Genomic DNA, 26,031 nt, shown 5'->3' on the forward strand with positions numbered 1-26,031 from the left:
TACTGTCAGGAGTCAACCACATACTCGCACACACTCACACACACACACATGTTTGTCCAGCTTTAATATTTGTTCTGCCATTGTCGTCTCTGACCCCAACTGGCCTGGCACACTGGCTATTTGTGCAGCACTTGAACCTGCGTCTATGATAAACTGCAATTTCATTTTTATCCGCAGCAAATATAATTAACTGGCAAGCAGACAGACAGACAAGGCAGACAGCTGTGCGGAGTGCGCTCTTCACTTACATTTTATTTAAAAGTTTAATAAGTCAACCAAGTAATGTGCAGCCATTAGATAATTAATTTAACACTTATCAAACCCCCTTGCAGTCTCTTACAACTAATTGGCTTTCATTTGCCAATTCAATCAGCAAAAAAAAAAAGAGAAAAAAAGAGAAAAAAGCGAAAAATTGAGTAAAAATATAAAAGAAAGACATGCTCCAGAGGCAGACGAAGTCGAAGTCGTCGGACGGCGGACAGACTTAAGTGGAAAGTCAAAGTAAAACTGAAAGCAAACGAGCAGAGAGTTATCAGCTGTGTTGGCTCCTCGTGCCCGACTCCTGCCAAGTCATTAATGCTATTTGCGGCACATTTAGGGTTGAACTTGGCACCGTTTAGTTCAGTGCGAGGCCAGAGTTTCTGACCTTAACACAAAACGCTTCAATGAACCGGTCAAATGGTCAAATGGTCAAATGGTCAAAAGGTCGGACAGGTGAGAGTATGCTGTGGCCGTGGCAAAATCACGGAAGCCGGGCAAATTAATGTGGCTGGTAAAAGGGGTAATTTCTGTAGCCAAGAAAATAGACGCAAAGTTAAATGAGCTAAAGGCATATACCCTGGAAACTCTTTTATTTTGTTCCTTGTTTTAGCCAAACAGCTACATTAACACATAGGCAACCCTTTAAAAAACTTTGCAGAGCATCTGAAAAAGGCAAACTTGTTGCGTCTTGGCACAAAGGCGAAAATAGACAGGGAAAAAATATTCGCCTACCTTTGCTTTCATTTAGCTTATATTTTTATTTCGCTTAGGAACTGGTGCCATTCATTAAGAGCCTTTAAAAAACAACAACAACAGCAAAATAAAATAGGCGAAAAGGTAGCCAAGTTACTAAAGCACAAAAGGGCGCTAGAAGCGCCGTTTGGCATTAAACTCATTAACGATAATTGCAGTGGTGCGGCGGCTTTTGAAAAAATTAGATTCTGTTAATTAATTTTCGCATGTAGCTACAACAGCAACAACAACAGCAGCAACAGCTGGAAAATCTCGTTAGGACTAAAATTCGTCAATGCGGGCAGGAGCGTTGAGCTTGTTGTCAATCAGCCAATGCGAGCTCTTCGACGCATCCTTGCAGCCATTGCTGCTGCTGTGTTTGTCACTTTGACTTTTGGCGCTTTTCAATTACACCGCACAAAAAGTAGTAGAAGAAGATGGAGAAGGAGAAGCAAAAGGGTGGGGGAAAAAAAAGGAAAAAGAATGAAAAAGCCAAACACCGCACCACCGACATAGCATCCTGTTGCTGACACTGATTGTCGATGCTGGCGGTGCTCAGTTCGCGTAACGGGCGCATAATTTGTCCTGCGGCCAAATGTTCTATTATCTGTGCTGTGTGTGCGTATGTGTGTGTGTGTGTGTGTGTGTGTGTGTGTGTGTGTGTGTGTGTGTTTTACTTGTGCGTAGAAATAATATCCATCAGGGAAGCGCACTCAAAAGATGCCTCAGATACGAGCCGCAGGCATTTAACTGAATTTGAGTGGAAAATAAAAGCAAAGTAAATCGAAACCAAACGCCGCTATAAAGGAGCACTGCTGCTGCTGCTCCTGCTGCCTGTAGACAGGCCCTAATCAGCATGTACATCAGTTGGTGCGACCCTTCGGGGCACTCCACTTTTCACATCAGCTTGTTTTGTTGCTGCTGCCTGCCTGCTTGCCACGGGCTTTGGTCAGTGCAGCTTAGTGAAAAGCAAAAGAAAAACCCAAAAAAAAAAAAAATAGTAGAGAAATATACCCTTCACTCCAATTGTAATCAAGTTAATTGCAGTCCAGTGTATGTGGAGCGAGCGAGAGCTGAGAGTGGGTAGAAGTGAGTGCGATAGAGCTCGCATAATTGTGAGTAATTGTTGTTAATATAATAAGGTAGGACAAAAAGGACACATGCATAACGGCCAAAAGCACGCAACGTTATTATAAAAGCACAAACACTGAAAAAATAGCAAAAAAAAAAAAAAGGAAACATTAGGCTTACGCTCTCTGTCATAGGCAAAGCTGAAAATTGATATTAATTTTTCTTTTTTTGCTGCGCTACGCGTGGAATGCCCATAAACCAAGAAAAAGGCAGTTAGCTGTCCCTCTGTGTGTGTATGTGTGTGTGTTAGTGTGGGGCATAGACTTAAAAAAAAAATACCTACAACAAATTTGTTCTTCATATTTTGTGTCTTTGCACCGCAGCGTCAAAGTTGGCTGTCATTAGGGCTATGCCAGCCAGAAAATATCAAATTAATTAGTTGCTCTTGGTCGTCCCGCGCTCTGCAGCATGACGAAATTTGAATAAATAAAATGGCAGCAAAATTAATAAAGCTGAGTATTGCCAGCAATTAGAAAGCAAGTGGGCAAAGGAGCTTAGCGCAGGCGGGAAATATGTGGGGAAAGTCATCAATTGAAACTCGATTTGTGGCTGAAATTATTTATTTGAATATTATTATTATTTTATATTTGAGTTATTATACATTTTTAATAAGTACATATATGATGTCTGATATATCATAAATTATTTTATATAAATATTATGCCTATAATTATATTTATTGTTGTATTTACTGTTATTTTTATGAACAGCAAAAATTGAATTGTTTTCACTATCTGTCTTATTTCTGGGGAGGAGGACTTTCAACCCAATACTTTATTAATATTATTATATATAAATGTAAATTATATATTTATAAAATATTTATGCAGTTAATGCCTTCTTAATGTGATTTGTCATTTTTTATGACAACACTCAAGGGTATTGTTATTTTTGTGAACAAAGCTGGATACGATTTAGATACCATTTACATTTTATATATTAAATTATATTTGATTGGTCTCTAAAAAGATCTTGTTTGCTAAATAATAACTTCGAAAATTGGTAATAAGTTTTTTTTTATTTAGTTATTTTTTTTTTTAATAATAAAGAGCGAAAAGATATTTAATAAAATAGCTGTTCCATTTATGATATTACAATAATATATATCATAATATTTGTGTAAGAAATATTTATAATAATATTACAAGGACTGAATTGAGAACTTTAATTATTCACCAATTATTCATTATATAATATGGCTATTCCATCAACTTTTAAATGTTATTCTCCTTTTGCTGCTTCTGTATCTCTCATTTGATTCATCTCATTCTTCTCTCACTTCGGCATTTCCGAGTGGATGCAATGTGTGCTTAAGCTATGCTAGACTAATTAGTTGTTTGTTTTTGGTGCATCTAGTGTGTGGGACTTGTAATTTATATTGTTGGCCAAGTAATTATAAATATATTACTCTTCACTCTGCAATGCTGTCTATGCTGTACCCCAGTGCCAAGGGCCACTTAATTATAGCTGTATTTGCTTAAAACGTTCTTTATAGGCTCCTTGATTTATGTCGGCCAGCGCCCACTTCAGACTTCAGACTTCAGTCGACAGTTTATCAAGCTCTGCGGCCCAAGCTGTTTATCAAGCTGAAGTTGACAACAACATCTTGGGCCAATTGTCATGTAAAGCCAGATACATAGAGCCCACAAAGTATTAGCACAAATGTAAATAGAAAATATGGAGCTAGGCATCGTTTGGTCGTCTCGTCTGCTCGACCTGGCCAGGCAGGCCAAGGACAGCTGAACAAGTGGCCGCAGGATATGTGCCTTGGCTTTGTCTTTTGGCTTTACCTTTTGCTTTGGCTAAACGTTTCAATGGCTTAATTATATTTAGTTTTTGTAATTAACCGTAAATCACAAGTTGCCCGGGCATAATTAGATTTCCACGGCGCACAAAGGTATGCAGCAAATGTTCTTGTTGTCTCGCATTTGTTTTGCAACAAAACAGCACAAAGAGCGAGTGAAAATCTGTTCATTGTTTCAAGTTTTGTTGGCTGCTTAATAAAATTTAACAGCTGCAACGACGCGCAGCATTAAAACCAAGCAAACTATTTCAAAGAACACAGAAAACAAAACAAAGGAAACAAAAAATACAGCTCAAACAAAATTGTGAATAAGAAATGCAAAAAAAAGTAAAAGCAAAGACAATAATAAAAGCAAAGGCAAAGGCGAAAGCAAAGCCAGCAGTGTAGAGTCAAACTTTTTAAGTGTTTATTTCAATTATTGTTTGTATGTGTGTGCGAGTGTGTGTGTGTGTGTGTCAGGTCTCGTGTGTGTCTGTGTGTGTTTGTTGTATTTTTGGCTGTCGTGCCAAGCAAAGGAACGAGCCAGAACGAGGGCAATTTAATTTTCCGCATTTTGTGCAGGGCACCAAGTCGAAGGCGAGGGCGAACAGCAACAACAACAACAAGAAAATAAAACCAACTCTAACAATAACAAAAACTAGTTAAGAAATGCGAAAGTTTTTAGCGTGAAAGTTGGTCTTGTTTTGGCCTGGCCGGCGTGCCGCGTCCCTTAGCCCGGTTTTGTTTTCATTTTCATTCACGTGCAGTTACTCAATTTTTGTGCTCAACGTGGAAAAGTAGCAGAACAGAAACAATGCGACTTAATGGCAGCGCACTTCAGCGCACAATGAGTGCAGCCAAAAGGCACTGGGGCTGCCTCACGACCTCACACAATCAAACAAATACACAAACACACACACCTGCACACAACAAAGCAACGCACACAGATTGACGCCTTCGTATAATTCCATTTGGCGCTCGCTTTGCTCGAAACTAGCTTTTGTATGCAACTTAAACTAATGTTGACGCGCTCGGGCAGTCGCTCACACAGTCGACTGGCTGGCTGGCTTGACAATTTTGTTGCTGCAACATTGTTGCCATTGCTGGTATTGCTGGCATTGCTGGCGTCGCTGGCATTGCTGCTGGCGCCGTTGACAACACGACGTATGCGTGATATAGTTGCACCGGCAGGACAACAAAAGTCGTCACTGCTGAAGTTTGTGCTCTGTGACGCTTGCCTCATCTGCTTAGTGTTGCGTGTTGCCATATTGTTTGCTTTATGTCACACACGCACTCACACACACACACACATGCGATACCATTTTTGTATGTGAACAGGCTTCACAGGTTTATTTGCCCTCTCATTGCCATACATTTGTATATATGTATGTACGTATGTTTTACTCGCTGGTAATTGCGGTTTTTATTTCACAGCCAGGCTACAAAAAGTGAAAAACCAGCTGAAGACGAGGAAGCAGAGAGAGAGAGAGAGAGAGAAAATGAAATGCTCATAATAATAGCTACGTACAGCTGCGGCGGGGCGGCAACTGTCGGAAGTTGTCAGCCCGGTCGCGCACAAAAGTATGTTGCTCAGCAATTGTATGAGTGTGTGTGTGTGTGTTTGTGTGTGCGAGAGCGTGTGTGTGTGCGTGTGTGCTTGGGCCGAGTTTAAGACGATGCCATTTTAAAGCAGCTCAGGCGATATACCGCAACCCAACAAGCTCTATCTCTCTCTTCCTCTCTCACTCTCTCTTTCCCTTGCACTCTCTGCTTCAGCCACTCTCCGGCTCCCCGCTCCTTCGGCATGTCAGGCGTGTGCTCAATGAGCAGCATGTGGCGCCGTTGTTGAACGCTAATAAGACAGACAGCCTGAGCTGCAGCCTCACCACCATAAGTTTGTGTATGTTGACGCATGTTGGTGTGTGTGTGTGTGCGTGTGCGTGTGCGTGTGCATGTATGTGTTTCTGTTAGTGTGCAATATAATGCCTGTTAACACGCTTAACAACAAACATAGCAAACGCCCAACAAGCAACAGCAACAACAACAACAACAACAACAACTAGCTACACGCAACGTGCCAGACCCAGACCCAGACACTATGCGCACTATGTGTATTGGGCATAGCTTTAATGCTCATTGACGCTGTTGTGTGAGCTGGCAGTGAGCCAAATTTTAATGAACTGTAAAACACGTTACCCAAAATAAAAGCAAACTGCGCCGAGAATGTTTCTCGCACATAAAAAGTTAAAGTTGGGTTATTAGCTAATTAAAGTGAAGCTCTCTTCTCTCTAGCGCTCTCTCTCTCCCTCTCTCTCTTTCTCGCGCTTCAACTTTTCGAATGTGCTATATATTTGTTTATTTTATTTTTTTTAATTACATTATTTTCAATCAAACTATCAACTTAATAATGCTTTTCAATTTTAATTAATTAAAATTGTACTGAAAAATTCAATTGCATAAAAATTAAATGCAAATTTAATGGTTTTTTTGTTTTGTTCACAAAAATTTTAATAGTTGATCGATTAGTTGATTTGGCTATTATTTAAAGCAATATTATTTTTGAAATTATTGAATAAAAGAATTGTTTTTACATTAATAGACGACGAGTTGAGTTGATAACTATTCAATTTTTACTTTTTTAATAATTTATCATATATTTTAAATAGCTTTTAACATGGAAGAATGATTAAAATGAATGTACATTTATTATTATGAATGATTAAAATGAATATACATTAATTATTATTTTCAATTCAATTCAATTCAAGTCAATTTTTAATGATTGAATTGAATGTATATTTAGCATTATCTTCAATGAAATTAAATTATTAAATATTCCAATATATTTTCTAAATGTATATCTATTATTATCTCATGCATCAGTAGCAGTAAGAGTATGCGTTCCATACTCACTAATATAATTTTGTTTATTTTATTCGCTTATTCTCATAATAGAATTGAACATGAAATTCATTGTAATTGATTGATAAGAATAATATTGATTCTAAATTTTATATTAGTTTGAGTAATACACAATTTGCTTAACATGAATATTATACGCTTACGAAACAATTTATAGTTAAATGAAAATTATATTGCACGATTTAATTATTCATTACTTGAGCAAATGATATGGATACTTAAAGCCATGATTGATTACAATTTATGTGTATAAATGATATATATTTGTGCGTATTAATGAGATGTTTATTATAATTTATCTCAACTTGCATCAATTGTCAATTGCAAATCTGTAACTATTTAATACAATTTCGTATGGGAATTGTAATAGCTGCAGCTGAAGCAACGAGGCCAAAAACTTGAAGCGGCCATCATTCAACAGAGCCAGCCACATAAATACGTATCGAGTTTGTTTCTGTGGTCTATAAACAATAGTTCATTTGTGTGCAGGCCATAGAGGGATCGACTAGGAGAGTGACAGAGTGTGTGAGTGAGAGAGAGAGGGAATGATTGGTGTTAGCGCCACAAGCAGACCGGAGGAACTAGCCCGCATAATGCGCTTATGGTCGGATCGTTGGTTCATTGTCTGTAGCTACAGTGGCTTAAGCCAGCCAACCAACTCGGCAGACTGCACGTTCCTTCTCTCTACCTTCTCTCCCTCCCTCAGTGAGTGTCTGCCGTGTGTGGCTTTTAAATTGCTTGCGAAACGTACTATGAGAATGTGTGGAATGGGCCGCCCACCCACAGCCAAAAATGTTAATGCAAATCATTGGGGAAATCAAAAATGGCGCCGCGCAAGTGCAAGTGAAAACTGTGCCAAAGATTTCAAGCCGCTCTTGGCCATGCAATTTGCAAGGGTTTCCCAAGTGGCCAACACTGTCTATCCCTCGCCACTCCACCCCGCCTATCCACGTTTGCTGTTCATTGTCCAATTTGCACAGTGGCTTCCGATTGCAGCCTCCTACAAGCTGCGCCTCGGCTCGGCTCGGGCACTTGGGTCAGGCCGAGTCATTAGCATAAACGTGGAGCGCCGAAAAATAGCAAATCCATTAAGAAAAGGCTCGACTGACGCACCCAGACTCTCCGACTCTGGCTCTGGTTCTGGAAACAGGAGACGACGACTCAGTTGGAGGCTGTAGTCGTTGCTCTTGCTCTTGCTGCTACTTTTGGCAACTCTTTAAAGATTTATGAAGCGTCAAATATTTATTATGCTCGCTTTGCAATATAAGGCAGTGAAACACGCAAGATCCGGCACAGCACGAAATAGGACGATGGCCCCGGCCAGACCATACCAGCCCAGGCCCAGCCCAGGCCCAGGCCGGGCCCAGCCCAGACAAGTTGGCTAAGCCAAATCCTTTTGCCTTAGTCTGGGGCTACACGCGAACACTTTTTGAAATTGCAAAGCGGCGCAAATAAATAAAAAGCCATAAAAAGTAGGCAGAGTTGAGTCGGGCAGACCAAGTTGCAGCCAGCCAGGACTCTCGCACCCACACACACACACACACTTGTACACGCTCATAAAAATGAAAAGCAGAACATAAAATAAAACGCAAGACGAGAAATGAAATGAATGAGCGCAGCAGCCGCGACAACGACCACGATGTCGGCAAATAGTCGGCGTGTAAGAGCAAGAGAAGAGAAAAAACAAAAAAAAAAAAAAACAAAAAAAGGAATGTAAAGTAAAAAATCAATGCAAAATACGCCTACTTTCGTACGCCCTTCTGTTCCGATTCCATATGTATCTTGGCGCACTTTCACATTTCTTTTTGTCTTTTGATTTTTCGCTCTGCGCTGCTCTCCTCCTCTCTCCTCCCGTCCCCTCTCCTGCTGCTGAGACACTTCAACCCTTTTTGGACGCGACGTGAAAAATGTTGCTGGAAATATGAAAAATCTTTGCATGCGTTCGCTTATGTATGTATGTATGTATGTATGTGTAATATGTATGCATATTTGGCTGGGGCTTTTGTATTTTGAGGCCACGTGAGGCGGCGCCTATAGTTAAACTGTGCAAATATGTCAAACATCGTCGAAACCATTTAATTTGACGCTGTGCCAAATGCTTAGCATATTTTTAGGCGCCGCACAGCCAGCGGCCTGTGACCCGCTACTTGTGACTAATGATGATGCTGTGACTGAGCCACATCCAAGGTGATGAGCGCAGCTCCTGGGGCTGGACCAACTAATGAGGCGCATAAATTCTACACTAACACGCACACACAGACAGGCATACACAGGCACACGCACGCACACATATGCATATTAAAGCAGCTGGCAAAATGCTTGAAACAAGCTGCAAATTTTATGAGCTGCTGGCAAAACAAGATGTCAGCGCTTAGAAGTAGGCAACGTAATGCGACACGTGGGCGTATGCGTGTGTGTGTGTGTGTGTGTGCTGTGTTTGGGGCTGTTTTTTGGGTAATATCCCCTTGGGCTCGTCTACGCATTCAAGCAGTTGAGAGACAAAATTTAATTAACGCATTTTAGCTAACATCGTCTCTTTGTCATTTGTCATGCGAGTCAAAAACGCCGGAAAAAATCAAAATAAAATACACGCGTTGCCAACTGATGGAAATTCACAATATAAATAACTTTTCGTTGCGTCTGAGCGAACGACTGTGCACAGATTGGGTTAGTTAAGTAGGCTCTGCAAGAGGGCTTAAAGGGCCAACTTTAAGATAGAAATGCATCCACACAGCTTTTGCATTTCAAAGCTGTCGAAATGCATGTCACGCTCCAATTTGCATATTACAACTATCCCCACACGCTGCTCCCCGTGCATGAGCATGCCGAAAACAAAAATAAAACTGCAAAAAAAAAGTAAATGAAAATCAGCAAGAAATAAAAACAAATCCCGAAACCGAAACAAAAATAGAAGCCGACAAATCCATCCACCAACCTAACCGCAATTTGTTCATGTCCAACTCAATTTTCGTTACGTAAACTGCATCATATGCCCGTGCCCGTGCCCGTGCAGGTGCCGGTAGAGGTGCACCCAAAACACCTCTCCTCCGGTACGCCCACCCGTCCATTTGTCCGTCGGTCCGCCGAGCCGCAAATACACACACAGCCGTTAGACATAACTTTTCGTGCCAGCGCATTGACGGCCGCCAGGTGGCGCCACAGCAGCTTGCATGTATTTTTTCGTGTTTGACGGCCAAAAAAAAAAAAAGCAGAGAAAAAAGAATATATATAAAACTTTTCTCTCAAGCCGTGACTCGATGGGGCGGCCGAGCGACCGCTCTGGCGCTTCAAATTTAATTAAACATGCACACGTGAGCAAATGCAAATAAATAAAAACTTTATGGCTTTTGCGCCGGTGGATGGACGCGAACGGAACTGGGAACGGTATGGGGCTAAAACCGGGAGCTGAAGCGTTCGCTCTGCCGCGCCAGAGCCGTTTTGGGTGGCTTACCTGTAGTGCTGTTAGCCCGCCCGGCCTAGCCGTGCGTGCGTCTCGGCCGTCAACAGTTAGCGGCCATTGCATACGGCATGGCAGCGTGGCGTGGCGTGCTTATAAGTTTTAAATTTCCTAGGCAATGACCAAACTATGTTGTTGTTGTTGCTGTTGCTGTTGCTGCTATTCTTGTTGTTGTTTTTTGGGCAAACGAAAACTGAATTTGCAGCTAGGCGTAGCTAAATTGAAAAAGGCGCCCAAATCCACAGAGTTTCAGTTTGCAATGTGTATGTGTGTGTGTGTGTGTGTGAGAGAGCTTTTCGCTTAGTTTGTTTCACACAACACGTTTTATATTGAACGGCTTTGATATATGTGTATGCGTGTCTCTCTGTGTGTATGTGCGTGTGTGTGTGTGTTATATTCATGATTTATGCAACAGCAGATGCAGCATGAAGTGCAGCGTATATATTTGTAATTGAAATGCACTTAAGTTCTTAGGTTGAAATCATTTTACAATACCTTTGCAGAGAGAAAAAAAAAAAATTGGTAAATGAAAAAAATAATCATGAAATGCTGGCTTACATGAAATACAATTTTCTTATTTTGTTTTAAATCTTTTTTTAACATCTATCAATGGACTTTTTCCGTGGAGCAAAAATGAAAAAGTAATCCTCTTGAATTGCCTTTAATATTAATTAATGTGCAGCGAAAATATGTGTGAATAAATTACAGCATTTTTCACAAGGCATCGCCAGGATTGTTCATTTTTTATTTTATCAAGATAAAAAAATAATATGGGTAGCTATTAAATTCAGTCAGACTCCCATATTTGATTTCAATTTTCATTAGGTCTCGGTGGTACATGCTTATAGAGAGAATAATGCCTGTCTGCCAACACTTCAGAGCTTATGTACTTTGTTAATTATGCAAATTCCGCGCAAACTCCGTCGCTGCTTTAGCAACATCAACATCATCTCTGATTGCTGATGATGTCATTCAAATGAAGTAACTGACAGAACTGTTTCTAATTTGACATGTTTGCTGCGCCGCAAGAGTTTTACCGAATATAATTGCGCATGTAAAATGCAAAAGCGAAATAAAATACAGAAATTCAAATAGCATTCGTCGAGTCAGCAGTGGAAACAATTAAACTTTTGCCATGTCGTACTCGGCCAGGACTAGGAGGATGTATCTCTGTCTCTCTCACACATTGTCGCGGCGTCTTAGTGTGTGTGTGTGTGTGTGGAGTAGTAAGCCATGTGGCATTTTTGTTAAAAACTGCATAATTCATGTGCCGGACTATGTCCTGACCTGTGCTGACCGGAGCAGCAGTGGCAACAGCAGCCGTTGTCGTCATGGTCGTCACAACATGCTCTCTTCCACATGGCTGCTCCACACATATTTCATTTAAAATTTACAAGTTAACAATATTAAATATTAACAGTTATTTATGCATTTTTCGGCATAAATCCCAAAAATTTCGCATGCAAAAGCGCACAAAAGTTTCTGACGTCCGACTCGTTCGTCGAGATGATGCTGCACAAATCTGCGAATTTCCCGCCCACAGCCGACGCCCCTGACCTGTCGCTCTCTAATCATTGTGTGACTTGGAGTTTTACATATGCACATGTATGTGTGTATGCATGTGTGTGTGTATGTGTGTTTGCTTATGGGTAAATTGTATTTGCCTTTTATTTTATTCAACAAATATTTTGTGATGTTTGTTTCTGTTGCTGATTTAAATAATTTCTGCTTCAGCTTCTTTTGTAAATGCACTTCTTGTCGCATATTATTTACCCGCCCAGTTGGCCGCATTGTTTGTTCAGTCTGTTGACTTGCTCTTGGGTCAAATATATTTCATCAAGCAATTCCATTTCAATTCATGCATATTTATTTCCTTTGAACTTTTGTGAAAAATTCAAACAATAGAATTTAGCGGAAGCCAAAGCTAAATTTAGCTTGAAATCTGAATGAAATTTACTCAACATTTAGAGGCCTTTCATGCATTAAGTGGAAGGCAAAACCAAGCTTAAATAAAGCCTCGATCTCTAAGCTAATATTTTTAGTCCCGAATTATAGATAAAGTTGTTGTTAGAAAAGTTTTTATGCCCACTTTACCTCTGGCACGGCTGGTAAACTTGATGTGCCCCCAAACGGCCAAACTCCTGCATTAGCTTCTGGCAAGGACGCAGACAACAGACGGCAGACAACTATATATAGTAAACACTCCGAAGGCAGGCAGAGGCGGCGCGTCTCGCCGCTCAAATATGCAAATGAGGGGGGCCAGAGTCTCTCTCCTGGTCCGTGGCTGACAGGGGCTGACAGAGGCTGGCTTGCAAAGTGCTCGAAAAGTGGAACCAAGCAACAACAATCGCATTTAGCCTAAAAAGTGCATTGCCTGTGCCACAGTTGGCTGGCAAGTGCATTTGGCTGGCTGGCGCACCCCGAACGCCCTTTTGGCACTTGCGTGTTGGATTTGTTTACACAGCCAGCCAAGCCAAAGGGAGTGAAAAATAAATGGAGTGTAACAAGCCAGCAAGTGATGGGTATGGGCAGGGGGGCTGGGCGGGCTACCTAGGATTACATTTACGGCGAGAGCAGCCTTTGGTAATGCGATGACGTGGCCGGTGTGCTCCAGCTTTGGCTTATTGTTGTGGTATTTAGACAATGTTTCGGCGACTGCCAGGCTGGATGCCAAGGCTAGCCTGGCCTGGTCTGGCCAGGACCTGGCTGACTAGCTGCTAGCCGCGCAAAAGCCAACAAATCATTGCCAGGACAACCCGTTGGCTGTCCAATGGCTAGCTGGTTAAAAAGCGAGCAACCGACGAACAACATCATCATCATCATCGTCATCAGCATCAGCATCAGCATCGTCATCATCATTCTCATCCTCATCAGTTGTGCGCCTAAGTAAGCCGCATTTTGTGGATTCAAATGACGCCCCTCAGCCCGTCCGGTCCTCGGATCCTAGCAGCTCCTAGGCACGGTGTAGCTAGTGTGCAACCTCAACGCTCACACAACAAACGACGTGGTGCAAAGTGATTTCTGGTTTAATGTTTTTATACCCTGAACCCATTGAAAATGGGAAATCAGGGTATAATGGTTTTGTTAAAAGTATGTAACAGGCAGAAGGAGGCGTGGCAGACCCCACAAAGTATATATATTCTTGATCAGGACGACAAGCTGAGTCGATTTGGCCCTGTCCGTCTGTCTGTCCGTCCGTCCGTCCGTATGTATGAACGCGTCGATTTCAGAAGATATAAGAGCTAGAGACTTCAACTTTTTTTTAAAATGTCCGTATATATCACGCGCAGATCGAGTTTATCACTAAAAAACGATAACTCATTCCGATATTTTTTTATCGATAAAAAACCTTATCGAAGATCACTTAAATAATTATATCTCCTACATCTTTCAAGCTAGAGTCTCCAAATTTAAAATGTATATTAAGATGAATTTCATACAATTTCGGTTTTTGTTAAAATTTACCCCCCACCCCTAAATCCACCCCCTCACCCTCATCTTTGAAAAAGTCGTATATCAAATACTAGAGACTTGTGATTCGGTATACACATACATTTTAACATTATGATTACGTTCTGAAAGTTTCATTACGATCGTACGTCTAGAAATTAAATTATTCAACAAATAAGTTTTCATTATATTGCCAACACTGCAGCGCAACCCAAGCGCAATCGCCTGTATATGTGAGTGTGTGTATGCGTGTGTTTGTTTGTATGCGTGTGTGTGTGCGTGTATTTGTATGTATGCGTGTGTGTGTGTGTGTGCGTGTGTGTTTGCTAATTATTATTAAAATATCAGTTGCTTGTAGGGTTCAGGGGATCTCGTAGTCGAGCTGTCTCGACTAGAGCTTTCTTACTTGTTTAATGTTGCTCATGTTGCAACTGGCCAAACGCCTCCGCTGTTGTTGTTGCTGCTCTTGCTGCTGCTGCTGCTGCTGCTGCTGCTGCTGCTGACGCTGATGATATTGTTGCTGTCATCAGCAGTGGTTGCCGCTATGGTCAACTGTTGGTGGTCGCTCACTCTGTTTGGCAAGTCTAACATGAGCCATGTGTGGCATGCTCGTGTCCGTTACGTAGTCCTTGTCGACTGACTATCGCACCCTCTCCCTCTGTGAGTCTCTCTCTCTCTGTCTTTCTCTGTGTCCACCGCTGGCTAACGCTTTGGTGCTTCATGTCATGTGGCCACTTCTGTTGCTGTTGTTGCACCTACAAAAAGTGCGACCATGGCTAATTTTTCTCTTTCTCTCGGTATGTGTGTGTGCGTGTGTGTGAGTCCATTAGCTGTTGACAAAGTTGTTCGCCCGGTCTCGTCTGGCGCTATCTTTGTGCGGTTGTGTGTTTTGCGGCTGTGTAGCCGAATTTGACACAACATTTGTCAAACCACAAAATGGCAGCCACAATGTTACTTTCATTATGCAAAAGGTCAGCAAAACAGCCAAAGCTCTTTTGTGGTAGTTGTTGCTGTTGCTGTTGCTGCTGCTGCTGTTGCTGCTGTGCCCCCAAATGACATTTGACTTGGTTTCCCGGGCTTACATAGTTTGCGTCCGGTCAGCTGCGTGGTCAATAAGCTGCGATTTATCAAATAGTAACAACAATTTGTCAGCAATTTCATGCTAAAAACCCACCCACCAATGCACCCCCACCCGCCCAGCCACCAGGTCTAGCTTCTGTCTATTTTGGGTCCACAGTCCACATGAATTTTGCATTAACATATGCAGAGCGAAGCACGAAAATCAAAAACACGCATATGCATAATCGCATTGCATGTGAAAATTTGCAAATGCAATCGTCACAATACAATATTCGCTCAAATCACAGTTGTGCGTGTGTGTGTGTGTGTGGGTGTGTGTGTGCTGTGTGTGGGTGTGTGTGCTGTGTGTGAGTGTTGATTACTGGCTGACTAGGCTCTATAGGAAATTAATTAGTGCAAACATATCTACCAGCGGCGCCCTTTCGCTTCAGCCTGACTAATGATGATCGATAATTCAGCAGAGTCCCAACGCCCCATGGACTCTGAATTGTATTATACCCTGTAGCCTAAAGAGTGATGGATAGACTGGCTTATATACCTTTGTGTAAATCTGTTCTATAGTAAATGGGTATTGTCTTTCTCTGCGATTCTCATGGCTTACATGTATACAGTTTATCTTTCCTTTAACATTTTTTCTATACTTTTGCACTTCGGATATTTGTTATTTATATACATATATTACCTTTCTCTGCAATTCTCATGAATTGCAAATAATTCATTCTATTTGTTCCCATTACTTCTTTTCTATAATTTCCCTAATCTTCTCCTTGGACATTTGGAATAGATATATGCCAAATATAGACCACATTTCTCTGCAATTCTCTTGGCTTACAGATGTAGAGTTAATTTATATATTCTATAGTGGCTCCGATTAAATGATTTTCTCTATTTTCCAAGGAAATCCCTCAATCGGCCTAGAGTATCTGCACTTTGGCCATTTGCTTGTAGTTCATTGTTTTATTTACGGACTTTCCACATTATTAATAGCTCTGGCCAGCGTATGCCCTGCACTTAAACCTTATGGTTTATACAATAAATGTTTAACTCTGCTTTTATGTGCGTTTATTTAGCAACAATTAGCAGCTTTAAGTGCAAGCTATTGATTTATGTGAATCGTACATGGGGTCTACTAGTTAATGATTGTATGTGCGCGTCTGTGTGTGTGTGTGTGTGTGTGTGCTGTTTGCGCCCCATAAAGTATGCAATATTTCTATGAGTGTTTGTGCGCATAATTAATAATTTAATTGCTTCTGTTTATCTCTTAATTAAAAGGGTTTTATTTGACCTGCAGCGCACTGTGAACCACAGCAATTTCAATAGCAACAACAACAACAACAATAACAAACAGCTAGAGCTATAAGATTAGCGGGTCAAATCGCTGCACTTTATTTTTTATTACTTTGCTAATTAAGTTCATAATTAATCGCATTTAATGCGGTTTTTGTGGCTATCGCTGATGATGACGTTGTCATTGCTGTTGTCATTGCTGTTGTCGTTGCTGTTGTCGTTGCTGTTGTCGTTGCTGTTGCTGATGCGCACCACAAAAACTGATTAGGGCCCAGCTTAATTGGAATTGATTGCTCAAAAGATTTGTACACACTGAAATGCCAACAAATGGCAAAAATAATAATTATGCAAGATTAAATATACTAATCGATTCGTTTTCCATTCTCTTTCTTCTTCTTCTTCTTACAGGTGAGTCCACACGTTTATTGCCAAATGACAACACAATTATCTGTAAGTAATAGAGAATAGACACGTTGTGAAGCTGTCCGTCGCACGCCCTAAATTCAGATTTCAGATTCAGCCTCGATGACTCGTTTCATTTTGGGGAGCGAGCATATTTAGCGCTGGGCCGCATCTTTTCTGCCTATTTAGCAGAAACTTAATTAGCCGTCAAAACAATGGCGGCTACAAGCGCAAAACCAAAACTCCCCATCATAACCACCTCGGAGACCCCTCTCCCACCCACACTCTTCATGCATCTACTCGCTTCGCCTAATTTTCATAATTGTTATTATAGAAATTCAGCAGCCATAAACAAAAGGTTAGTTACTTGCCTAATGACTTGAAGTGCTGCTGTCTACTCCCCACAGTAAGCCAGCCTCCTGCCCGCCTCCTGCTAGCCTCCTGCCGGGCTGTTTGTGAGCTGGCTAGCCGCCTGCCTGACAGTGAGCAAAACTTTTACGAGGCCCGCATCGCCTGACTTGATAAACAAGCAAATGCGCTTATCACCGCGCCCAAGTTTCCTGGCAGCCCCCCGTCCAGCCGCGTGTCTATCGGCTGATTTGCGTGGGGTGCGCTCGCTCATAACCGAGCAGCGTTCAATGCGAAAATGATAGCCGTTCGTTCCCGAGTTCACAACTTTTCAACTATTTGCCGAAGAGTGGATGGGGGTGCGACCCACCCACTACTAAGTGAAGGCGTGGCCAAACAGCCCAGCACTAATTACAATGCCGTGGCGTTGATTTTTATGCGCCTGAAATTGAAACGGAGCACAGCACGGCACACTAAACGCTTTAAAGAGATGCCTTTAAGCGTTGCCACAGTCAAAAACTTTACGAGCCCCTGTCGAAGAAGACGCTGTGGCTGCCTGCCCCAACCCATTAACCCCCGGTTCCGGACTCTGCCACCGGCCGGCCTGTGGCTGGCGTCGGCCTACAAAGTTGCACGTTGAACTTTACAACTTTTGCGCCATTTGAGTTGGCAATGCTATTTCTATGCTGCCAACTGTTGTTTGTTTGTCTGTTGGCTGCCAACAAGTTTGAGCCGTGTCCTCTGCTGACTTCAACCGGACGCCTTTCCATTATTAATGTCACTGTTGTTGTCGATGCTGCTGCTGCTGTTGCTTCTTCTTCTTCTGCTACTGCTGCTGCTGCTGCTGCTATGTAGTTTAATTAATTAATTTGACAAAAGTTTTCAATTGAAGTTCAGCTGCGCAGGTCGCACAGCTTTAATGCCGCCACTACAAATCCTAAAGATGTCCAATCCACAAATCAACACTTGACAATTACATTTTCAAACAACAAATACGACAGATGATGAAGCCCATGATTCATTTATTTTTAATACCGGGCCTCTCGGTCTAGTTATATATAACTTCCTTTATGGTAATGAACAAAAATGAATCGGGCTGAAGCTAACAACAAAGAAAAAGCAATAGAAGTAAGAGTATTCAAATGTCTGAATGTATAAATATTTTATTATGATATGTAGTTTTTCTTTATAATATATTATTTTACACAGCAAATATTATTATTGTATCTACTTTTTACCCATTTAATATTAAGACTCTTGACTAGCCATACTAACTAATACTTCAACTATTCTCACCTCTATATATGTAACTCGTATATATTATGTAACTATCGTTAGAATTCAAGCTAGCTCTCATTAATTTGTTGGTTATTAAAAACCTCCACCTCTAGTAGCAGAAAATCTTGTATTCATATATTACCTAAAGCTCTTAAGCTCGAGCTTCACTTAACTCGATATTATTTATCTTCTATCCATAAATTTCCTATGAATCCAATGCATTTATTCTATCTTCAATTGGATAAACAAAAGTCAAATCTTATTGAGTTGTATTTCATTTGGAAATTTGTGGTTTTGCAGTTCTGTGAATATTTCATTTAATTAGCAGTCAGTCATAATTGCAGCTTGCAGCTTGCCTTGCACACACACACACACACACACGCACACATGACTGATTTATCATTGATTTTAATGCTCGTCTATTAAATGTAACAAAATTCGGCTGATGGCAGCGCTTTGATTCTGATGAGAGCATTTAAATTTTCATTAGAGCCCATTAGCTGGCAGGCGAACGTGGCGCAGGATATTTGCCAGAGCCTATGCCTATCGAATGCAGCAGCAGCAGGAGTAGCAGGAGCAGGAGAAGTAGCAGGAGCAGCAACAGCAAAAAGGCTTGCCCTCTGACCTCAAAATTGTTCATTCCACACTTCCGCTGCTTACGTTGCTTCCGCTGATTATTATTATTGTTGTTGTTGTTGTTGTTTTTGTTGTTGTTGCTGCTGCTGTTTGGCTGCCCGCGCATGAGTTGGCTATAATTAAAAATGCTATTACTGCTAACTTCATATAAATTTTTAATTAGCAATTTTTGCTATTTTCCTACTTTTGTTGTGCACACACACACACACACACACTCATACACATACAGGCACACCCCCAACAGGAAAAGTAGCAGCCGCCTTATTGTTATGGTGCTGCTCCCACCCATTGTTGCTGCCGCTTTGGTGAACTTTTTAAATTAGCACTTTGTTAAACACTCTGATGAAAAAGGTAGCACACCACCAATACAGCTGCAGCCCTATCGCCCAGCGTCGTTGTGCCACAAAAATGTTGGCATAAATTGTTTTTTTTTTTTTCTCGTATTTTTTTGTTTTTTTATTTAAAGGATTTTGTCCATGGTTCTGCACACTCCGCGCGCTCCGTAACCGCCTTGGCGGTAACCCGTGACACGGCAGCTGCTCGCACGCATTAAGCACCGCAGAGCCGCAGTGGCTGTCATAAATTTTTAGATCTGCCTGCCAGATAACTAGAAGCGCACGACTGCCAGCTACCCTGTAGCCAAATGCATTTGATAAGGGTTTCAATTAAGAATCATATAAAAGGCCCAACTGTTGTAGGCTGTTGAAGGCCGCCTCTGAAGCACATTTTTGTATACCCTGTGCTGCAGCAAGGTCTATTTGCATTATTAAATAATTCAAAATTGTGTTGCCTACTTATTTGCGCTCAGCGCGCAAGAAGTTGATTAGCATGGGCAAAGGTTTGTGTACTTTTTGTTGCTACTGTAATTATTAGATTTTATGCATGGCTCCACCATTGTGCCACGACCATTGTTGTTGTTGTTGTTGCTGTTGTTGTTGCTCTCTGTTTTCGTTGTTATTTTGCTTAGCATAAAAAGGCGCAAATATTGACAATTATGGCCTATAATTTGACACCCATCGGAAGCAACAACAAGCAGCAAAAGCAACAGCAACGCGCGCCTGTCAGCGCCATAAAAATGACAGCCAAAGGGTTGACAATTAAAATTAAACCAACCACGCATCACACACGCACACACACACACATAACTCTTGCTTGTGTGTGAGCTTCGAGCAACGCTTTATGATTCAGCAGTTATGCCACGCACACACAGAGTTACACGCACTTTTGTCATGCATTTTAATTAAAATTAACTTCATTTTTATGATGCTGATGTGTGTGGCATGTGTCGCTCGCTTTGTCTGTTGCTATTGTTGTTGTTGTTGCTGGTCGCGCTGGCTGCTTAGTTAGTTGCCACAATTTATACAATTAAATAAAGATTTTATTATCATGCCGCTGGCTTTTAATGTCTTCCAGCTTGATGTGTGCTAGTCTAGTATGTGCCTGTGTGTGTGTGTGTGTGTAAATATTTAAGCTGCAAGCATATCAAATTTACTGTTGTAGGTGTCGCGTCGGCATATTTTAAAAGCTTTTCGTTATACAGTGCCGCGTTTACTCAACACACAAGGGCAATCGAGCAGGGGCGGGCGGTCGGGCGGGTGCTGCATCCTGTCGCTTACTTTCTTCTACATAAATATATATATATATACATGTATATTTCTCTATGTGTGTGTGTGTGTGTACATGTGAGCTTGTATGCAAATTTATGTGACGTTGTGCCAAGCACGCGCTCACTCTGGCTTAAGGCTGGGCACCCAAAAGAAATTTCCTGGCTACGGCTTTTGTTTTCTAGCTGACGCTGCAGCAGCAGGAGTAGCAGGAGCACCAGCAGCAGCAGCAGCAGCCGTCGTCCTTGTTGTTGCCCAAATGTATGCAAAGCTGTGTTTAAAGTGTGGCAACCACATCACACGCCTAGCTCATAGAGTATGAGTGTCTGTGTGTGTGTGTGGCTTGTTGGCAATTTAATGGGCGCGACCCGGCGTCGCGTCGTTTATGCATATTTAATAGTTGCTATTTTTGCTAAGTGCTTGAAATTGTCAGCGTATGAGCCTGCAAAAAGGCAGCCAAAAATGTTTGAAGAGCTGCAAATCCGGCGCAAAGCTGCCTTAAAGCCACATTAGATCAGCTCTAGATGTGCATTTGATTCGTTCTACTCTCTGCCTCTCCCTCTCTCTCCCTCTTTCGCTCTGCCTGGCTATAGCTGCTTCGCTTTGTCGCGCAAACTAATTACATTTTGCTCAATTGGCGCAAGTTGCTCGACCTCTTGCTGACACTCAACCAAGCCAACTTATACAATTAGCAAAGAGTGAGTGGAAGAGAAACAGAGTGAGAGAGAGAAGGAGCGAAACCAAAAGTTATACTGGCGGCACTTCAATGCATTTTGAAATTTGAAACGAAAAAGTTTGGTGGAAACCCGCTCAATCTCCCCTTTGCCACGCAGTCGCTAATGAATTGCTGTAACTGACTTGGTCGCCCAGATTTATGCAACGAAAATTAAAAGGTAAATAGCAAAGCCACGACTGGCGACTGGCGACTGGCGACTGGCGACTGGCTTCAGCGCTGCCAAAGCAAGGATAATAGTTGTCAGCCTCAAATTGTGCCCGCCCTGCTCAGCTCTGCTCTGCTCTGCTCCTTGCAAAAAGTTTAATCAAGCGCTATTCTGTTTGCCACGCCGCCTCCTGCGCTGGTTGAATCAACTTTGCATCAATTTCAATATTCCCACTGTTTTCATTTAATTTCGCCAACTTAAAACTTAATTGTTTACTTCCTGCAACTGCTCCTGCTGCTCCCTCTGCTGCCTCTGCTGCTCTCTTGCAGTTGTTGGCTGCTGTCCTGGCAGACCTCCTGCTCTGCCTGCATAGCAAATGGTGTCGTTGGAATGCTGCTGCTTGGGCACTTGCCTTCTTTCTTTTTTTCCCTTTTTTTTTTTTGCATTTAAATTTGCAAAAATTAAAGTCTCTGCGTTGGCAGCCAGGCGCGCAACAGGTGGCCGCGCAAACTCATTTAGGGTATTTATGTTGGGGCGGACTCGTGCACGCTCTTGTGGCCGGATGTCTGGGTCTTGTAATTTGCACAGCAGCAACAGCAGCTATAGACAACGGCAGCAGCAGCAGCAATGATAGTTTCCCAGTTATGAATAGCAATGGCAGCTGCAGAGCGAGAGGGCGCAGCGAGGTAGAGTAGAAATAACAACAAGCACGATGATAAAAAATACAGCGACTCTACCAGCATCATCATTTAAAAGCGCATTAAAAACTTTTTAGATTAATTTCACTGCTGCTGCGTTTTATTTTTGCCTTGTTGCGTTATATAGCAGCAAGCGCTGCTGCTGTTGCAGTGACCTCCGCTTCCTGCTGATGTTGTCGTTGTTGATGTGGACACAAAGCTGCTGCTGCTGCTGTTGCTCTTGCTGCTGGTGTTGTTTTTGTTTAATGTCGCGTACTCTTATTCAAATTGCAGCAATTTAAAAACTCGCACATTAAATGCAACTAAAACTCATGCATATTGGAGCATAATTTTGTGCACAGGCATAAAGTATTCTACACGCTTTCTTTGCCTTGCCATCTCGGATTACTAATACGTTTTTCGTGTTCCATTGTTGGCTGGCAACAAGTTTTGGCTTCAGCTCAAATACATGGACTAACATGTAAAGTGCTGTGCTTGTTGTTGTGCCTGGCAACAGCAACAGCAGGAGGAGCAGGAGCCGGAGCCAGCATATTGCGCGAATTGGATGCCCCTTCCTGAATGGCGGCAGGAGGACTGCTTGGCTGGTGGGCTCCCTGGCTGCCTGGCTGCTGCAATTGAATAGATTCAACCTTTTCAATACACATTTGCCAAATCATCAATATTTTTGTAGAACTTCATGCATGTTGCATAGAGGCGCCCCGAGAGCAAAGACTGCTGCTGCTGCCCTGCGTTATGAAAATATGCACACACACTCTGCCAGTTGCTTATACAATCATTTTCAATAAATTTATCTACAATTTGTGTGTGGCGCATATGGGTTGATCATACGCCGTGTGGACGCACAGCACCGAGCCCTTGGCCTGCTGTATATCTCAGATTCAATAAACATACACACACACACTCGCACACACACGCACACATATTTTATTCAACCTTTTTTTTTCATTATTTCTGTCAGCAGGCAGTTTGGCATTAGATTTGGCTTTAGCTCCAATTTCAACTGTCGAATGGTAAATCTTTTTTCAAATATGATTTTATTTAAGCCACACGTGAGTTGCTTTCAAGGACTTATCAATAGCTGGTGAAATCAGTGAAAGGGGATTTGCAAATACATAAATATTCAGGCAGTGCGATGCCAAATTGATTTCCATGGTAATATGCACAAATCTGTGGCGCTCTGACCCTTTTTTTCGACCACAAATTATACGCAATTAAGCAAATTTGTGTGAAGGGCCCCGAATGCAAAATCAAAGACTGCCCGCTGATTAACAACTGAAGACACAAAACCATAAAGCAAGCCGGCCGACCGGCCAATGGCAATGGCCAAAAAAACGAGAACGAAAAAATCCCAAAAAAAAAAATATAAATAAAGGAAGAGAATAGCAAACGACATGTAAATAAATAAACGAGCTGAAAACGCACTCGGAGGCGAACGGAAAGACAACAAGGAAGCGAAACGAAATGAAACGGTAGAAACCGGAGACCAGGACAATGGGGACGCCGTCTGTGGCAAGTTCATTTAACTTGCGGCGCACTTCCGATTTACCGCAAATTTGAAAACCAACAAGCAACCAAAATTTTGCCCAAAGGGCAACACAGCACAACAAACGAGAACGAGAACGAAAACGAAAACGAATGCCATTGCCAACAAAATCCTACAAGTAAATAAAAGCACCGAGTACATGGACATAAAGGCTAACAGGAGCTGGACGGACCTTCGTCAGGGGCTTGCCAAAACCAAACAAAAACAAAAGCAAAAACACCGAAAAAAAAATTCAATTTGAGACCTTTTGCTATTTTTATACCCTGAACCCATTGAAAATGGGAAATCAGGGTATAATGTTTTTGTGTAAAAGTATGTAACAGGCAGAAGGAATCATCGCAGACCCCACAAAGTATATATATTCTTGATCAGCACGATGAGCTGAGTCGATATAGCCCTGTCCGTCTGTCCGTCCGTCCGTCCGTCCGTCCGTCCGTCCGTCCGTCCGTCCGTCCGTCCGTCCGTCCGTATGAACGCCGAGATCTCAGAAGATATAAGAGCTAGAGAGCTGAAATTTTTTGTGCATACTCGTGTATACCATACGCAGTACGAGTTTGCTTTATTTTTTCGATAACTCATCCGATAACTTTTTTATCGAGAATAATTGAAAAATTGATTTTGTTTTTTGAGCCTCATTGGAATACTATTAGACATAGAGACTTCAGATTTACTGTGTATATATATATGATGAATACAAACATTTTGTAATCAACAGATTTTGGATACCACGCCCCCTTCGCCCCCAATTTGCAAAAAACGTATTTCAAGTACTAGAGACTTGTGCTTGAGAATGTACACACATTTTGACCATATGATTACGGTCTGAAAATTTCATTAGGATTGCATGTCTACAAAAAAAGTTATTCATCAAATAAATTCTCATACTATTGCCCACACTGCAGCGCAGCCCAAGCGCAGTCGCTGCTTACTGCGCAGTTAGCAGAGCGCGGGCGCGTGAGGGTGGATGCATGTGTATGTATGTGTGCGTGCATAAAAGAAGTGCAGAATGATAAGAATATCAGCTTGGAGGGTTCAGGGTATCTCCTAGTCGAGCAGTCTCGACTAGAGTCTTCTTACTTGTTAACACTTTTAACTTTGATTTATGCAAAAATTTTCACTTCAGTTTGTACTTACATATATACATATATATATTATTCCAGCAGGGCGTTAGTGAATTCTCCTTCATTTTGTAAGAATTTGAGAACGACTGAATTGAAATTTTTGCATATAACTATAAAATATTTATTTATATATCGAAAATTCTAAAGATTTCATATCAGTTCTCCAACACTCTTTCCGATTTTTATGGTAGTAAAATGTCTCAAAGGGTATTTGGCAGTCGAGCTGTTTTTCTAGTTTCATCACAGCATTTTTTTGTTGCTGTTGTGTCCTGTTGATTTGTTGATTTCCAACAAATGTTTGCACGCTTTTCCAATAAAACTCCTTTGTCGCGAGAGAAAAGGCGTGGAAGGGGGATAGAGAGAAAGAGGGAGAGAGGAAGTGAGAGGAGCCAGAGGTTCGTTGATTGTCAATGTCACTCGCTATGTCTTCAATAAATCATTTCATCAGAGCTGGTTGTATTCCTGTTTCCTCTTATATTTCTTTTTCTGCAGTTATCCTTTTTGCTAGTTTCAGCTATTTCCTGCTGACCGATGGCAGCTGCAGTCATTCGTCATATTTTTGTTAACTGTTGTTGTTGCTGTTGTTGTTGCTGTCATAGACGTGTCGGCAAAAGGTAAAACACTTTCGTTTTGTTTTCGCCTCTATCAATTTTTATCCATTTACCTTTGCCATATATCCTTACACACGCACACACACATACATGCACGAAGAAATCATTAATCAGCCACTTTAGTTGACAGTTTGACTTTATTAACAGTCGATTAAATAACAATTGAAATTTCAGAAATTTAATATTTGCCTCTGCGCAGAGAAACGAATGGAAATCGTTGTCTGTCCGACCTCTTCGTAGTGCATAATGCATGAGATTATAATTATGCATGGTGCATTTCTTTTTAATTGCCAATATTATATAAATATTGTAAAACACTTGCATGATTGTCATATTTATTAATGGCTTCGCATCGCGTGCGCTGTTTGATTTTCAATTTTTGTGCGCTTTATTTGCATTGTTTTTTAGCCCGATTGGGCTCAGTTAATTTAGTGTCCAGGGCCATGTACATAATTTAATGGCGAAAAAGCGCATTGCATACTTTTGGCTAGCAGCGACAGCAAATCCACAAAAAAAAAAAACACACACACACAGGCATTAATAGACCGGAAGCGCGGCGCAAGTCCAAGCGGAAATGAAGCAAAAACTGTGGCATGACATATGTGATGCTTGTGTATGCGTGTGCGTTGGCAAGTGGCATGTGGCTGTTGATGCATTGCTTAATACGTAGCTGGTCTGCCCTAGGTTTTCGGCCGTTCGTCGTTCTGTTTGCTTATCTGTGCGCGAAAATGCATTTTTGCATACAACATAACCGCAACAGATGCGGTCGCTTCAATATAAATGCAGTTACAAATGATGCCGACAAA

The 26,031-nt window shown here is 41.6% G+C and overlaps 1 protein-coding gene across 15 annotated transcripts in view; it reads left to right on the top strand.

The window, feature by feature from the left end:
- The window catches only part of heph (polypyrimidine tract-binding protein 1 heph), a 182,198-nt gene that overhangs the window by 101,450 nt on the left and 54,717 nt on the right, over positions 1–26,031 (top strand). The window lies entirely within an intron of this gene.

The sequence above is a fragment of the Drosophila navojoa genome, chromosome 2 (genome assembly GCF_054131105.1).
Source record: "Drosophila navojoa isolate 15081-1374.11 chromosome 2, UAZ_NAV_1.0, whole genome shotgun sequence".
NCBI lineage: Eukaryota > Metazoa > Arthropoda > Insecta > Diptera > Drosophilidae > Drosophila > Drosophila navojoa.